At 35.1% G+C, this 17,054-nt stretch overlaps 1 protein-coding gene across 1 annotated transcript in view; it reads left to right on the top strand.

Moving 5' to 3' along the window:
• The first annotated feature begins 2,500 nt into the window (after window positions 1-2,500).
• Window positions 2,501-17,054, top strand: part of LOC141486347 (adhesion G protein-coupled receptor E3) — a 306,290-nt gene continuing 291,736 nt past the window's right edge. The window contains exon 1 of the mRNA XM_074184153.1: window positions 2,501-2,681. The gene's annotated coding sequence lies outside the window, so the exon portion shown is untranslated. The remainder of the gene's footprint in view (window positions 2,682-17,054) is intronic.

Raw genomic sequence — 17,054 nt, 5'->3', positions numbered from 1 at the left:
GAAAAAGTTTCTCCACTGTGAAGTTGATATCTCAAAAATATCGTTTTTGAGGGTTTCAAAATTTTCCTTATGCGAGGTAAATCGCTTTCCACACCTATCGTTTTTGACGTAGGGTAAAAATGCATTAGGGCAATGGAGTCATCAATTCGATATTGTTTGATGTACTGATATGCGTTGCCATGAGGAATAATTTCGTGGAGCACTTTTTAACAACTTGTTGCACAACAGCGGCGTACTTGTCTCCTATTCGTGCGACAAGTTTTCTACTTATTGAATTGATGATATCTTGAAGTGTATTATTAGAAAGTTATGGTTTCCTAGTTGTAAATACTTCGTTAGCCACCATTAGCCACTCGCTGTAAGTTGAGTTGTGAAATCAATAAATACGTATAGGTATATAAAATACTAGCCACCCTACTGCCTACATTTTCTTCTATCATAGTGTCATATTAGCATTACCATTTAGAAAGTTCTAGAATAGTTCGTAACAATCGAGAGTATACTGAAACATTCTGGAATGTTGTGGAATGTATCTGTTTATTTAGATCAGTCACTAAAATAATGTTATAATGTTGACATTTTTGCAAATGTCAACTCTTTCTCATGAGGAGATTGGAGAGATCTCTCAGCACAGACATACACACTTCTCCTAATTTTCTCTCGTGCATAGCCACTTGCCATATGACAATTCAAGCATTTTTATAATAGACAAACCTACTGTTGGACATTGCTGGATGGGGTCCAAGAGATTCTTGAAAATCTTCATTTACGCGGTTAGAAATCATGGCAGTTCCTTCAATATTTATTTTTCAGTTCCTGTTAGAGATTCACAAAAATTATCACACTTTTCGAAGGAATAATGATTTCTGCTACAAATATCTCTGTACATAACACAGTCAAATCAATTTTTAAACTATTATCTGTCTCTCTATCTATGTATGTGGTGTCGGAATATTCTGGAATATGGTGGAATATTCAGGAATAATCTGGAACCCTACAAAGTACTGAGCAGTCAAGAGAACATTCCAGAATGTTCGAGTGCATTCCACCACATTCCACAACATTTCAGATCATCCCGGAATATTCTGGAATGTTCGTTAATAATATGGCATGTTCGGGTACATTCTGGAACGTCCCAGTTCATTGTGTAACATCACTAGTGTTATATGATGCATTCCAAAACATTCTAGATCATACGGGAACATTTTGGAATATTGTGGAATGTTCGGAAATAATCCAGTGAGGATGACAGTGTTACATGTAAGTGCAATTTGTTACCTTTCATTTAAAGTAGAACTCCTGTGAATGATATCTGATTTTATTCCATAACGAATGTTTGGAATACCAACTGAGTAGAGATAAGTATCTTCTGTATAATTCAGTGTTCATATAAAAGTATTTGTTACGAAAGATTTTTTTCCTTTCGTGTAATTTAATGTTTATATGAAAGTACCTGTTTCAGGTGGGCTTTCTTCCAGTTTTTGCCTGAAAGTTACTTATTTGCATGATCTACACATCCATGTACCTATAGACTTACTTATTTTAAAATTACTTTCTTCCTTTCTTTGAAAGATTCCCACATTTTTTGTATCAAGATGGAGTAGTAGGAAGCCAAAAACTTTCTTTCCCAAAAATTAATCACTCCTAAAAATATAACCCCTCCAATTCAAATCTGGAATAGTCTTTAATACTGCGAAATGTTCTGGAATACAGACTATTCAAAGCCTTTTTTGTATGGGTTGAGCTATTTATGTTTAGGTGTAGATAAAATAAGATCCATCAACCTTGAGTTTATCCTTTCATTCAAACTACCACAGAATCTCATATCGAACGAATACATTTCGTTTGATAATGTCCTTGTAGGATGAAGCTTCAGTAACGTTAGTTACAAATACAAGTGTTACAAAAACAGGAAGTTTGATTTCTCATTTTTCAAGATATTTCTTGAAATTCAAAATTCAAAAAGTTAGCAAGGCCATTGGAAATATTCGTTTTGCGTGATTGTACACCTTCTGAGATTGATTATAACATATATTAGCGTGATGTGAGAAAATAACTTCGCAATATAACTTGAGGTACCTACCTAATATCGCGCAGATTTTATTTGTTACGAATGTGGCTGCGTGATTTTTTCCTCATAACAATCAGCCAATATAAAACAGATTTGGTTAGTGACTGAATTCATTTCGTATTCGAATGTCTTGAAATAAATATCGTTTAAACAAAATCAAACTTGAAAGCTGTCATGCAAGGCGACGAAATGACCATAAAGCGCATCTCCCATAATGCAATCCCAAATGAACTGTCTTGACGCGGTACCGATACCGACTACATCAAAGCTCGTTATTTTTCTAGCTCTAATGAGGAACCCTTCCTCTGCACTTCCCGACTTTCCACATTTCCGCGAAGTAGGCAAACGAAATGAAATGGAACCACCTTCCTCCAAATGACTACTTGAAGCCGTAGAAGACGCTCGCATGCGTCGCGATGCCGCAGTTCGAATACATCACGAGACTCACGGCCGTCGCGACGTCAGTAGGATCGCGACGTCTGACTAGACTGCCTGGCGACGCCGCGATTTCCTTTTGAGGCGCACGTGTTATTTTTGACGTTCGACTCGGTCGTTCTGATGGGACTTCTCCACTTTTCTTAGAGCAACTGGTGATTCATCTTTCTTATAGGTCGGTATTTTGTTTTTGATAGTGACCCTTTGCATTTTCCCAAGTAATTTTTTTTGTACATCATTTAACAATTGGAAAAATTCAAATGAAAAAATTAGTAGGAATAGATTTTTCGATTTTGATAGGTACACATGGTTATTTTATTTGTTATAATTTATTACTTTTTTAATTTCTATCTGCAATTTCATGCTTTTGACTACATGTTGAATATGGCAGGTTTTTCTGTAGAAAATATCAATAGGTAAAGTGTGCAGTTAAGGGTCAAAATAGGAAAGATAGTTTATTTTTCTGGTAATAATTTTTGTTATTCACATATCTTCAAGTGCGACTTTTGAAATACGTACATTTTGAACATTTTGAATTTCATAGGGCCTGAATATCTATGCCAAATGTATTTTAACGAAATATTCAACGAAAGTCATTTTTTGTGGAGGAAAAAATTAGTTTTTTATCGACCTTTTTTGGGTAATTGTTACCTTCCACAATCTGAAAAATATAAAAATTATAATGGAGAACTTTATACAAGTGTAGAAGGGCAAACTTTTTAGTTTACCCCGATAAGTTACTGCGTAAAAATCAAAGTATTTTTCACAAAGAAAAATCTTCTATTTATCAGTAACTTGTCGTATTTAACAATTTTGCCTATCAAAAAAATTATTAAGAAATAATACTTATCTTTTACGTTTCGGACGCCAAAATCTGCCTCCGTCTTCAGAAATGGATAAAAAAATTCGAATATATACGCAGTTATTCCTTTTTTGATAGCTTATTTCTTTACTTCTTCGACAGCCACTTCACAACCACAAGTTCTCGAATCTAAACGATACGGAAATTTTGTACTATGCAAGGAACTTATCGGGGTAAACTCAAAAGTTTGCCCTTCTACACTTGTATAAAGTTCTCCATTATAATTTTTATATTTTTCAGATTGTGGAAGGTAACAATTACCCAAAAAAGGTCGATAAAAAACTATTTTAACGAAATTCTGACATTTTTTTCCAAAATTTTGTCATTAAGTATCTATTTCTTCAAGACCAAAAAATAATCTTAAGCACTTTCGCAGTGTCTGTTATTTTGCTATTCTCAAACTGATTAATTTCCATTATGTGTTATCATCAACATATTCAACTCTATACTTGTTTTGATAATGATATCAATAACATAAATGAAAAAAAAATTATGAGTTCTAACATTAATCCCTAGAGAACATTCAACGGAATTAAATAAAGTATTTCTGTCAGGATATTCTGAATGGAAGAAAAGGCAATTCAAATTTTCTTTGATAGGTAATGAAAAAAACGCAAGTTTTTTCACATTTCCTTGTCATATTGAATAAAATTAACTGAGAATGTTCAACTGGGCATGTTTGATTGGAAAAGTTTGGTTTCAAGTCTTACATAAGACGTTTGTTTACTTGAAAAAAATATAGTTAATTAAAATCCATCATCTATTCGTATCGTTTAGATTCGGAAATTTGAGGTTGTATGCCAAGGAATGGCTAGAAAACGTCGAATCATCTGAAAACCTAGTTGTACAGTCATTACCATCCTAAGTGATTCTTTCCATCCAGACAGTCATAAATTAGCAGTCTACAATTCAATGTTGCACAGAGCATTCTCACTGCCTTTATCTGCTAACAACCTAGCTAGGGAAATTGATATAATATTGGTTTCAACGCAGATACAATCCAGAAGTTAGAAAAAAAAGCCGTAAATTCACTTACAGATTAATATACCCCCTGATCAAACAATCAGAAATCAAGAAATGGGTAACTTACATATTTTGGTAAAAGAACAGAGATAATTGTGGGTAAAAAAAACAATGTGGAAGTGGCATTCAGACCACATGCCAGGTATCTGATTTCCTTTTCAATGCCAAATATAAGGTGGACACGTTGGGGAAATTGAATTTTTAAGCTTAAGTGTCTGGAGTGTAATAGTGTTGTTGCGGGACAATGTGGCAGAAATTTCCAAAAACGGTATGCTGAACATGAAAGGTCCTTCAGACTAGGCAAAAATCATTCGACGTTTTCAAATCATTCCTTCAGTCAGAAAAAAAGTATTTATAATTGTCAAACATTTCAGATTTTTATTTCAGCCTGAAGTTCGTTAAAGCATTCAACTTTTGTACTTTTGGTGTCTACCATAAAATTCAACCAGTTTATTTTACTTTTTGCCTCGACGCTACGCCCTGTCCGCACATAAAGTCTGATTACATATTCAACTTCGCAGAAATGAAAATATTTTCATTAGACCCACTCTATCCCTAGCAAGTCAAAACCACCCATCCGAGAAACGCATAATGCATGCTGGCAAAAAATTCACCCTCGGAATCGACATTATAATGGACAACCCTTCTCCCTGAGGGTTCGTGAATATATATATTATTTTAGGATTACCCGAGTTGTACATTAGAAGAACGTTGGGTGTGTATATAGGCATGCACATTATTTTTGTTGAAGCAAGAAGTGGGTTTTATGATATACTAGCGACCGCCCCGGCTCCGCATGTATGCAATGCCATTACTAAATATACATACAGGGTAATTCAAATTCGACCCCCACTATTGGGATCTTCTAAACTACAGGAGATATGTCGAGGCTTAAATTGGGGCAAAGTTGCGTTTTATTGTGCTTAACTAAATACTGTTTTGAAACTTGTAAAATTCCGAGTATTTCCGGTAATATCCGGAAAAAACTGATCGAAATTTTGGGTTTTATTTGTTTCCAGCGTTATTTGACAACATAGCTTACAACCAAGAGCACATTTTCATTGATACTTCCATTCAGCTACACGTTTTCATGTTCAGATTTACTATCTGACGTTTCGTCTTCTGGCAATCATCATTAACTTTTTTTCTATGTGGGAGTCATATTGTTTTTTTATACACAAAAATAGTGGTTCTCATTCTGATTTCATTGATGTTATTGTAGGTTATCCCTAAGAGATAGGCATATACCATCGCGAACCTTTTCGTAGGCCTTTTTAAGGTGTACAATACTCTAGTACATTTTTTATCTATCTCGTAGGGTTCAGCCAGCATTTGCAATGTAAGCGCAAAAAAATGTGTTTATTTACACCATCAAATTAGAAACCTCTAAAATTATCAGTGTTTCTCTACTATATTATGCATGATGTTTACAAATAAACCTTCCTCTTGAATCAGTTTATATATACAAAGAAGCGGTATCAAAATCCGTTGCGTAGTTTTAAAGATCTAAACATTCATAGGGATAGACAGCGGGATGCGAATTTATTTTATACTATCGCTATCGTGGGACGCTATCCTGGTAACCCTAACCATAGTCCCTAACCCTGAAAAGGCATAAGGCTCTAGCAGGGCTCCTCCTGTAACTGTAACTATGCAACCAAATACTAACAAAACCAAAAATAAATAAACGTCTTTGTACTTGAACTTGACCCATGAATAATTTATAAGGATTTAATCTCCATATTTCCGTTTCAGTAATATTAGCTGTTACGTCTAGTCAATATTTCTTTCATAATCAGTTTTAGGCCCGATTTTTGGGATTGTAATTAAACTTGAGTAATCGTCAGAGATATAACGAACAAGGGAAATTCAACTCAATCTATCAGTAACATAATAAATATAGTTTCAAAAACACACTTTAAAAGAACATCGAACTGAAAAGTGCCATATTTTTTCTATATCAAGCACCCGTCGCTTTTTTCACGATAATATTAGTATTTTTCGTTCGTTATTGTTTTAAGCTTATTTTGATTTTTTTTAACTTTTTAGTTCGATGTTCTTTCAAAACGTGTTTTTTCGTCTTTTTAAACTATATTTATTTTATCTAAACTTTGGGATCAATCAGCAGTATATTGTTTAGAGAAATGACCATTGATATTTTCCAATTCCGGAGAGGGAGCCTGAAAATCAGTTATCAAGACCAAGGAAGACAGCAGGCGCGTGTGTTAATAAAAAAAACTTTTTTCAAATGAAGAAATACATGTAAACTGAGTTCGAATCAGATCAAAGAGGTTACGTACATCGCCATCTGTCCGCGAATAGAAGAAGCAATGATGTCGAAAATTCTGTCAAATACAGATCCCGAGCAAACAAACGGGAAAGAAGAGTTACAAACAAACATACATCAGGTGAAGCTAATATAAAGCGTGTAAAAAAATAAATTATAAAAATGAAGAATCAATAATGGATTTTAACACATTTCTATAATTTCTTTTGAACTGTGCAATATCGGAAAAAAATATGAATTTTTTATTTTGAATTGACCCGAGAAGTGAACTTCAACTGGAAAATATCTACCTTCATATTGAATATTTCTATAACACAATCAAAATAAAATTGTTTCCATAGACGAGTATTTCGGATACCTACTACACGTTGAATTTAATCTTTCTCATTAGAACTGAATCACAAAGTGACATCTGATTTCCTAGAAGTTCCATGCATTAGTTAATATATCCCATTTTTCGAATTGACCCTATGAATATGTCTTGTTCACAATCCACAGCGTCCAGTTAACTAGAGAACTAAATCATAGTAAACCATTAATAATTAATTTACAAAGCTCATTGTTAAATCATCTGAAAATGAAATTTTTAACAGGTGATGATCGACTGTATTGCCAAACATGCACCAAACTAACTGACTGTTACTTATTTATTTATTTATTCATTCATTCATTTATGCATTTATTCATTTATTCATTCATTTATTTTTTTTCAAACAGGTAAAAACCTCATTACATGAAAATGTCAGTCAATACAGTCTATATCATAAATAGAATTCTAATATTTAGACGTGAATACAGTTATATTATATCTACGAGTAGTTACTGCATAAAGCCGAATGGAAGGAAGAAACATAGTTATTCTAAACTTGAAAAGTATTTTTTTACACCACTATAAACTTGTTTTGGAGGGAGAACAAAGTTGATATCTGACATTAACAGGAAGTTGTTTGTTATTTTGATCATTGTAATGATAGGTGAACAGTTATTTGTTGATACATATGGTACATCAAAGAATTGAATGAGTCTTGTTGCTCTTTTGGGAATTTTCTCTTTTAGTAAAGATTTGTGATTGGGACAGTTTTATTTTATTTTTATATATTTTATAACACATTAACACTATACTTGCCTGTCTTCTATTTTCTAGACTGGGTATTTTAAATTCATTTCGTAGTGCTACTGTTCTAATTGTATTCTAATCCGGGCATACTTTATATTTTTTGTAGGTAATATAAAAATCTCAGAAATCTGTTTAGAATTTTTTCTAATCTATTTTTATGAACAATATAGGAAGGATGCTATACTACCCTCATATTCAACTTTAGGTCTGATCAAACTATTATAAAGTGTAGTAACCTCTTTAATATCATTGAAATATGCATTTTGTTTCATTACAAATCCCATAATTCTTAGTGTCTGAGATGCTATGCAATCCAGACCACTATTATAATATTCATGCAGTCATTGTTCACTGTGGTTCTGGCGTCGAATTTGGTCATTATTACTTCTTGGTCAAAAACGAAAGGGACTGGTTTAAGTTTGACGATAGTCCTGTCACGAAGTATTCTGGCGATGTATTGAATCTATTGGAGCCTCTGGAGACACCCTACATTTTGTTTCATAAGAGAGAGGACATTGTTTGATCAAGATCTTCAAATGATGTGGTGCTGCAGGTTTTTCCGGGTGTTCCTGCAGCTGAAAAAGCAAATGCGCCACTGGATTCAATGTAATCGCCCGGAGCGCCAATTAATTTTGATTGTTGTTTTTATTTTTATCGTTTTATAATTTCACAATTGGTTTACAATCTGCGGCATATTACAAACTGCCAATTGTACATACTCTTGAATTGTACATACAATTGAATTTAAAAAAAGTTGGTATGTAAACTATAAATCTCTACCAGAATATATCTTTCAATTTGTAATTAGAATTTACAATTTCTGATTTACAGCTTAAATTCAACCATCCATCGTTGTAGGAAGCAGTGACGAAGATGTTATACGGGGTCTATTAAAAAAATTAGGGGAATTTTGATATTCGTCAAAAAATATTCATTTATTCATCAAATACAATGTTGTCCTATTCAGTCTCCCTCAAATATAATCCACTTGTGCAAGCATTTTCCCAATTTTCGAAGCAGTTCTGATACGCACTTTTTAATATGTCCTTGATTTCGGTTTTATCTCCTCGCCTTCCTTCCTTCCATGGGTCTATTCAATCTTGGGGACAGGAAAAAGTCGCAAGGGGCCAAGTCTGGTGAATACGGTGGTTGAGGGATGACAACGGTGTTGGTTTTTGGCCAGAACGAGTGACCATGTGACAAAAACTCCTGATGTCCTACGCCACGGTAATCGAAAAAAACATTGAACCAAAACCTTGACACTTCATCGCACTTGGCGTGTTTTTTTTGGTCTTGACTTTCCAGGGCTCTTCCTTCCATTGGCACGATTGGACTTTGGTTTCGATGTCATAACTAGTTATCGCCATTGACGCCGATGAGCGATCCTCATGTGAAGATTTTTTGGGTAAAAATTCAGCAATTGCATCGTATGAGCCAATCGATATGTCGACATCCTAAGCAACTTCTCTAATAGTGGATCGAATATTATTCATTACAATTTTGTTCACTTCCTCAACATTTTCATTGGTTGTTGATGTGCTAAAGGCGTCCAGGGCGAGCGTCGTCATTCACATCTTTTCCCCGTTCCTAAAGCTTGTACCACTTTGTACCACATTTTTTTTTGACTCAGAGTACAATCACCGTATGCCACTGTCATTATTCCAGGTGTTTTTGAGCACTTCATTCCAATTTTCACACAAAAGTTGATACAAGTTCTTTGATCCGTCTTTTCGATAGCAAAAAATCGCTGAACACGCAAAACACTTCTAACTTTGTTGCCTCTCACCAACAAACTAAACATGCTGAACAGCTGGAACTATGAACATATGTTCGAGACGGGTGTACCAACTAAAAATAATAAAAACATCGCTAATCGAAAGTACGTAGCCCGCGAAATTTGAACATTCACTTTAATTTTTGAAGAGACCTCGTATATTGGATTGGCAGTAAACGCAATCTACGAATATCAAACATGAAAGTCGCATTCGCATTCTAATACAGTAATGTATCCATTCGGAAATGTCCTTGTAGAACGAAACTGCAGTAACGTTAGTTACAAATACAAGTGGTAGGAAGTTTTATTTCCAATTTTTTATAGTTATCAAAACGTTTGAACTATCGCGCGACGAAATGAATTCAATCTGCCTCACTAATCGATGCGTATTGAAGAAAGATTGCAGTTGCGTTGGGTTTGTTTCACGTAGTGAATCACTTTGAAGCTGGGAGTCGCATTTTTGTTCTGTGTCAAGTGTCAACCGACCATGAAACATTTACGTTTGATATTCTCGAACATTTCATTTCTTGGAAAAGAAATGTTTTGGTTTTCACCATCGTTATACAAAAATGGCTTCTATTTGCTCTTTACATATTGTTCATTTTCTACATTTCTGTACAACACACACCAACATCAGTCGTCACTGCAAGTATTCAAATATTGAAACTTGCTAATGAATCAACATTACGTTATGATCTGACTGAGGAGAAGCCGCTGAGTTTGAATTGAGCATCGTGTTCACTTCATAGCGATATAAATTCTACTAAATGGTGTACAAACTAATAAATAATTCATTATCAGCTCCGAACGGTTGACTCAGGATCCACTGTTTGAGTAGCGTTTCATTATTCCTCTGATGAATGAACCAACTGGAAAGTTTACAAAGGACGACAAAACGATTACGAAAGCAGCAGCAACGAAGAGCTATCAATTCCCCTTTGACGCCCAGGAGGAAAGTTTCAAGAATTCATTTCCATTTTCTACAGAGATTTGAAGTTTCATCTAACGGAAAACTATATGTGTTTATTTTGTTTGCACTTGGGAGAGGACTACAACAATATATCCAACCTATTTGATTGGAAAACTATAAAAAATGATAATATTCCTGGTGGGGCTGACATTCCCTTTCTCTATATAAAACACTTTTTGTCATTCAACCCAAAAGATAAAGTCAATGAATGACTACCAACCAACTAAAATATGTCTCCAATGTTTATTGATAACTAACCTACAAAAATGTACAACGCTGGCATTGAAAACATGTATATTTTTTGCTATTTGTAGTGTTATTCAGGAATCTATTCTTGCACCTATATACACACATTTGCTATTCAGTTCAGATTCATTTAGGAAAATGAAAATGTTGTAGTGGTAGTTGTTTCAGATGATTCAAAAAACTTCAAGAAATCTCTTCCTGGTTGAAGTATAAAAAACATTCCCTAAATTTTCTTTTCATAGTATTTCAATATTGCTCAACCCAAAAACTCTACAATACTAGTATGGAACTTGGGATGTATATTGATAAACATAAACAGTTATCAAGGAAACATATTTCTCGACTTAGCAGTTTTTTTTGAATCATTGAATTTTCCAGAATTGAAGTATTTGAAATTGTTTCATTTATTTTTTTATATTCCAAACTTAATTACTGAATTCGGATTGTGTGGGGTGTTACAAAATTAGTACTGATTTTGAATGGGGAAATGATTTAAAATAGTATACAATTGTCATCCCACAGAACCAAAAAATATTTCATTATTTTATTTTATTCAGTTAGTGAAACAGTCTAGCTCTAGTTAAACAATCAATAACGACCAATATAGTGATTCAACCAAGCATTCCGAAAATTTGACAATAACTGTGCTACGCGTTACCAAAAATGGACTGTTTATTACTATAACTATAATTCAAAATTGAAAAATTATTATTTTCGGGAAAGAAAGGTTTTTGGCTTTCTACTTTTCAAACTTCATACATAAAAATGTGGAAAACTTGGTAAGGTAATTTATTAGAGTTGAGATGAAAGTACTATCTCAAAGTATTACTGTTTATTGATAGAAAAAGCTGCATCCCCGTCAGTTTCCAAAGCGATATCCTCGTAGAAATGTTTCTTCGTCTTGAGATAATTTTCGAGGAATGAATCAATCATATCAAGACACATGCGTTCAATAGGTGTGATTGATGACTTGTTTATTTTGGGGTAATTCATGATCACTTTAATGAAATTAATAAAAACACTTTTGTCTAATTATCACTAGTTGATTTTATTTATACGACCGGTTTCGGGTTTGACCCCATCATCAAGTGTAAAACTGAAATGTAAAATTTGAAAACTCGTTTATATCGGGAGTTTTTAGGTAAGATGGAAGGACAGGTATTTGAACGAACCAGGGTGCCAACTTTAAAATTCGACACTGAAGATTATAGGGGTTGTTGAACTTATAAATTTAAGAGTGGAGACCTACATGAATCGAGTTGCTCGTTTAGAGGTATATTTTTCTGGTTTTTAATTGATTTGTTAATTTCCATGGCTTCCAACAAATTCATTTTCTTCCCTCTATTACATATGTAGAGGATTTTGAGGTTATCTTTACTTTGCTTTATCAGACGTGTTTACGAAGCCTTAAGTCAAAATTTCTACCGGTTTGGCCTGTATATACTGCAGAGCATTCGCCACACTCTATTCTATATAAACCTGATTTTTTTCATTCTATCCCATCCCGTTTAGGTTTTTGCATTGATCAGAATTCCGCCTAAATTATCATTACTTATGAAAGCTGTTGTTATTTTGTATTTAGAGAAGTAATTTTGAATATTTTCTGAAAGTTTACCTGAGTAGTTGATGCTACTATACGTAACTATATTGTGCTTACTGCAATTTGGATATAATATACTTATAAGTGTTTTATGAGTTTTACCTGATATTATCTTTTATATTAGATAATCTGGTACCTGATTGTTTACTGCAATTTGCTTAATTATTTTTAGTTCATCTTGGAAATTCTTTACAGGTAAAGAGATTGCGATAGCTCTGTGTACCATCGACCTAAAGGCGGATAACTTATGTGAGAGTGGACTGAAAAAGTTGAAGGGAATTGGACAGTCTGTGAACGTGTTTTTCCGGTAGATATTTAATTGAAAACCGGTATTGATCTCTTGAAAAATTTGAATCTAAGAAGTGGAGCTCCTTGTTTTGTTCGATTTCTACTGTGAATTTAATTTTGTTATACAGACTACTGAGAAAGTTTAAATATTGATTAATTTGTCTGTTTGAACCATCTGTCTGTTTGAACACAGCTTTTCCTTTTCGTCTACACTTTCAAATACTTATCGTATTCTTTCTCCATCGAAATTTTTTCATCTGAAAATCTCGACAACTGTTATTTGTCAAGTTTGATTTTTTGATCGATGGCATCTTCCAGACTGATTTTTCCTTCCAATTAGGTTACTAGCTGAGACTTTATCTTGAGTTGATCGGAACTTCTTTTAATTCTATGGTGGCTTTGTTGATTTTTCTATCCATTTTGAGCAAATCATGCAACTGTTAACCAGAAGAGTTGTTATTCTGAAGGTTGCAGTATACCTTCTGCTTTCCATTTTCTCTTTCTCGATCTTGTTTTCGTCAACTAAACTGTCTAATGCTTTCTGAATAGCAGATTTGCGAAATCCGCTCGGTACACTGCCTTTAATGTCGTTATTATGCATCTGTACAAGCTATCAGAATTATACAAGAAAAATTTCACTCGCAATTTTTTACAGTAAAATTCAAACTCTCAACTCAATTGATTTCGAAATAAACGAAAATAGGTAGAAAATAAACTCTCTTGATACATTACTTTCATAAAAAAACCTTCTCGAAACAGCGATTTTCATATAAACATTGAATTAGCCGAAAGAATGGGTACTTTCGAAACAATTACTTTAATATGAACATTGAATTATAAAAAAATACTTTTTCCTATTCAGGATACCTGATTCATTTCTATAACTAATGTTGAAAGTACAAACTGAATAGGAAAAAATGTTTCTGTATCATTTAATGTTCATTTGAAAGTGGTCGTTCAGAAAGTGTTTTTTCTTGGGTTAGGATAGATTAGGTCCAAAGTGAGTGGGTCTATTCGATCTCTACCGCAATCCGCAAGGGTTTATTGTGGCTCACACCTATTCACACTCGACCAAATAAATCCAGCTTCTTAACGAAGCCGATTAGTTTGTATGGTGAGTAGTTTTTCTGGTCAGATGATGCAGGCACAAAGTATATGCTCTGCTGTTCCATCATTTTCCAAACAGAGAGAGACAAATACTCCTTACAATTCAAAATTTCAATAACTTCAACTTTTGGTGTATAATTGACAAGATCGCCTTCAATACCCCAAAAATAGAATCGTCAGAAACCTCCCTTTGCAATAATATAATTTTTGAGTTTTGTGCATGTTCACGATTCTTTCATAATTGATTTATTTTCATCAAATTTTTTTCCAGTTGTTTATAACATTATTAGTAATTTTCTCAAGATGATTTGCCGGTCGAACCTTCCATCCGAAGTTCTGATACATTCAGAGAAAGAGCTGCCATAACAAAATAAACTCAATGCCTTCTGCCTTCTGTATTTTACCGCTCAAGATTTCTGCCGCACTATGGCAAGTCAATGTGATATTACGGTACAAGAGTAAAAACATCACTCTTCCAAGGACTCTTAGCATCAGAACAATCATTTTTCATACGTCTTTTATTCTTTTCACAGGTGACATTTGTGTCAGATAGCGATGTTAACATATTGTACGAATATTGTTAACGAATATTGAAAACTATTAGCTTGATCAATAATTTTCTACTCTATACATTGATGTTGTTCATTCTTTTCCAAATTTAAATTTTTTTCCTCTTTTCAGCTTATTACAATATGATGTCCAATTTTCGGTCAATTTTTATCTACGAATTGAAATTGAACCAAACCGTTGCCGAAACAGACCGAAAAATTTACCAGGCATTCGATAATTAACGCACTGTTTGACATCAATTCGCAAAATATTGTTCCGGAGATTTCAGCCTCGGAGATGAGCTCGGAAGTGGTCCAGGATGTGAGGACCCTGGTGGAGACTCATCATAAATAGTGCGTGGGACGGTGATAGAACTGGACGTCAGCTCCCATACGGTTTTTAGTGGTTTAAAACGTATTGGAAAGGTCAAAAAGCTCGAAAAGTGGGTGCCCCATGTTTTGAACGATCAACAGAAATTGTCACGTTTCGAGGTCTATTTATCTTTGTTTTGGCGCAACCTGAATGATCATTTTTTTGGTTCGGATAGTTACGATAACAGAAGACATTCAGGATAGCGAAAACCTGCCAAAAAATTATCATAGTTCTCTATGGTGGTTAGCGGCTGGTGTGATTCACTATAACTTTCTGCAATCGGGCCAAACCATCACAGCAGAGGCCTATCATGAGGAAATCGAAGAAATGTACCGAAAATTGCGTCAGAAGCAGCCGGCACAACAGAATATGTCGGATTTTGCTCCACGATAACGCGCGTCCACGGAGAGAAGTATGAGTAGTATTTATACCCAAACCATGTAAGATGGACTACACTCTACCAAAAGCATCCCGACCAATTAGTCTCACATCGTTTTTTTTAAAAACCATGGAGAGGCTATGTGAGCGGTACATAAGAAATGAAGTACTAGTTCACAACCCACTTCATCCAAATCAGCATGCATACACTCCAGGAAGGTCTACTGATTCGGTCCTTCACCATGTGGTTGGCAGAATCGAGAGATCAGTGGACAACAAAGAATCCACCCTGGGTATATTCATATATATCGAGGAAGCGTTTGATAAAACAACCTTCCAACAATCACCCAGCAACTACACTCCAGGAATGTACCCCTGGTAGTAGGAGAATGGATACTCAAGATGCTCTCTAATAGAGCAATAAGTATTGATGTAGAAGACATCACAGTGAAAATACTGGTCATGAGGGGATGTCCACAGGGATGAGAATTATCACCCCTTCTCTGGAACATAGTTCTGGATACCCTGATTAATCAACTTAACAAAAATGGATTCTACACAATTGCATACGCAGAGGAAATAGTAATCTTACAGACCGGCAAATTTGTAAACAGACTGTGCGATAGAGCGCAGGATGGGCTCAAAATAATAGAAACATAGTGTAAGGAAGACTCACTGGCGATCAATCCCAAGAAGACTGAGATGGTCCTTTCCACCAGGAAAAGAAGTTTAACGGGCTTATAACCTTCCGAAATCTTCAAAAGCAAACTAAATTTCTCTGAAGAGGTAAAATACCTTGGTACTATCCTCAACAGGAAGCTAACATGGAACTCTCATCTACAGAGTAGATGGCTTATAAGCAATGTCGAAGGACAGTGGAACGCGCATGGGGTCTTTCACCCTGTGTGGTCACTTGGATCTACACTGCAATAATAAGACCCATGTTGACGTATGGAGCCATTGCATGAGGACCGAAAGTTCTACAAGCAACGGCCTTCCAAAAATTATATCAAATACAACGACTGGCTTGTTTAAACATCACAGGAGCCATGAGAACAACACTAACCGCGGCAATGGAATTAATCACGGGTCTGACCTCTCTGGATCTGTACGTTAAGAAGGTTGCGTTAATGGCCATGGTACATTTGCTCACGGCTAGTGTAAACCTCAAAGTAGATGGGTCAATTGAGGCTGGGTCTATGGCAAGAAGCGCTTACTGCGCAACCTCTGCTGCAGGCAACCAGTGATGCAATTGAACCCAGGTTGGTGTTTAATAAACCCTACAAAATACAAATCAAGCAGAACATAGAGTCAGATGATACAAATGCAATACGGATTTATACAGACGGCTCAAAAACCAAAGAAGGCTCAGGGTGTGGAGTATACTCCAGATCACTAAGCCTAAGAATTAAGTGGGGAAGCGTGGTCCAAACAGAACTGGCTGGTATTTCAATCGCCACAAAAGAAATAACCAAGAAAGGAATTTCTGGCAAAAACATAACAATCTGCACTGACAGCAGACAAGCCCTATTAGCCTTGAACAGACAACGTATAACCTCAGGGCTAATACTAGAGTGTCACCGATATTTAGCCAAAGCCTCGGTAGATAATAACATTATCCTGAGGTGGGTTAAAGGGCACGACAGAAGTAGAGGTAATCGCATTGCCGACTCTTTAACCAAAGTAGCGGCTGGACTAAGAATTTTAGGACCCAGTGGCACCTACGGCCTGATGACTTCGACAATTGCGGAACTAGTCAGCTCAATCCTTGAAGAGATGAGATGGAATCAAAGGATGTAATCTTGCCAGGATCACCTTGGTCGACCCTGGGAAGCTGGTGCCGAAGACCAGGAAAAATCTACGCCTAATAGTAGGAATTCTGACTGGCCACTGTCAACTAAGGAAACGCCTCCATAATATGGGGCTAATGGACACACCTATATGCAGGATGTGTAAACAAGAAGATGAAACTGTC

The sequence above is a fragment of the Leptinotarsa decemlineata genome, unplaced genomic scaffold, assembly GCF_025532065.1.
Source record: "Leptinotarsa decemlineata unplaced genomic scaffold, Ldec_3_MD MMD2_tig00026354_RagTag_RagTag, whole genome shotgun sequence".
Taxonomy (NCBI): domain Eukaryota; kingdom Metazoa; phylum Arthropoda; class Insecta; order Coleoptera; family Chrysomelidae; genus Leptinotarsa; species Leptinotarsa decemlineata.
This window is presented reverse-complemented; position numbering and strand designations above follow the sequence as displayed.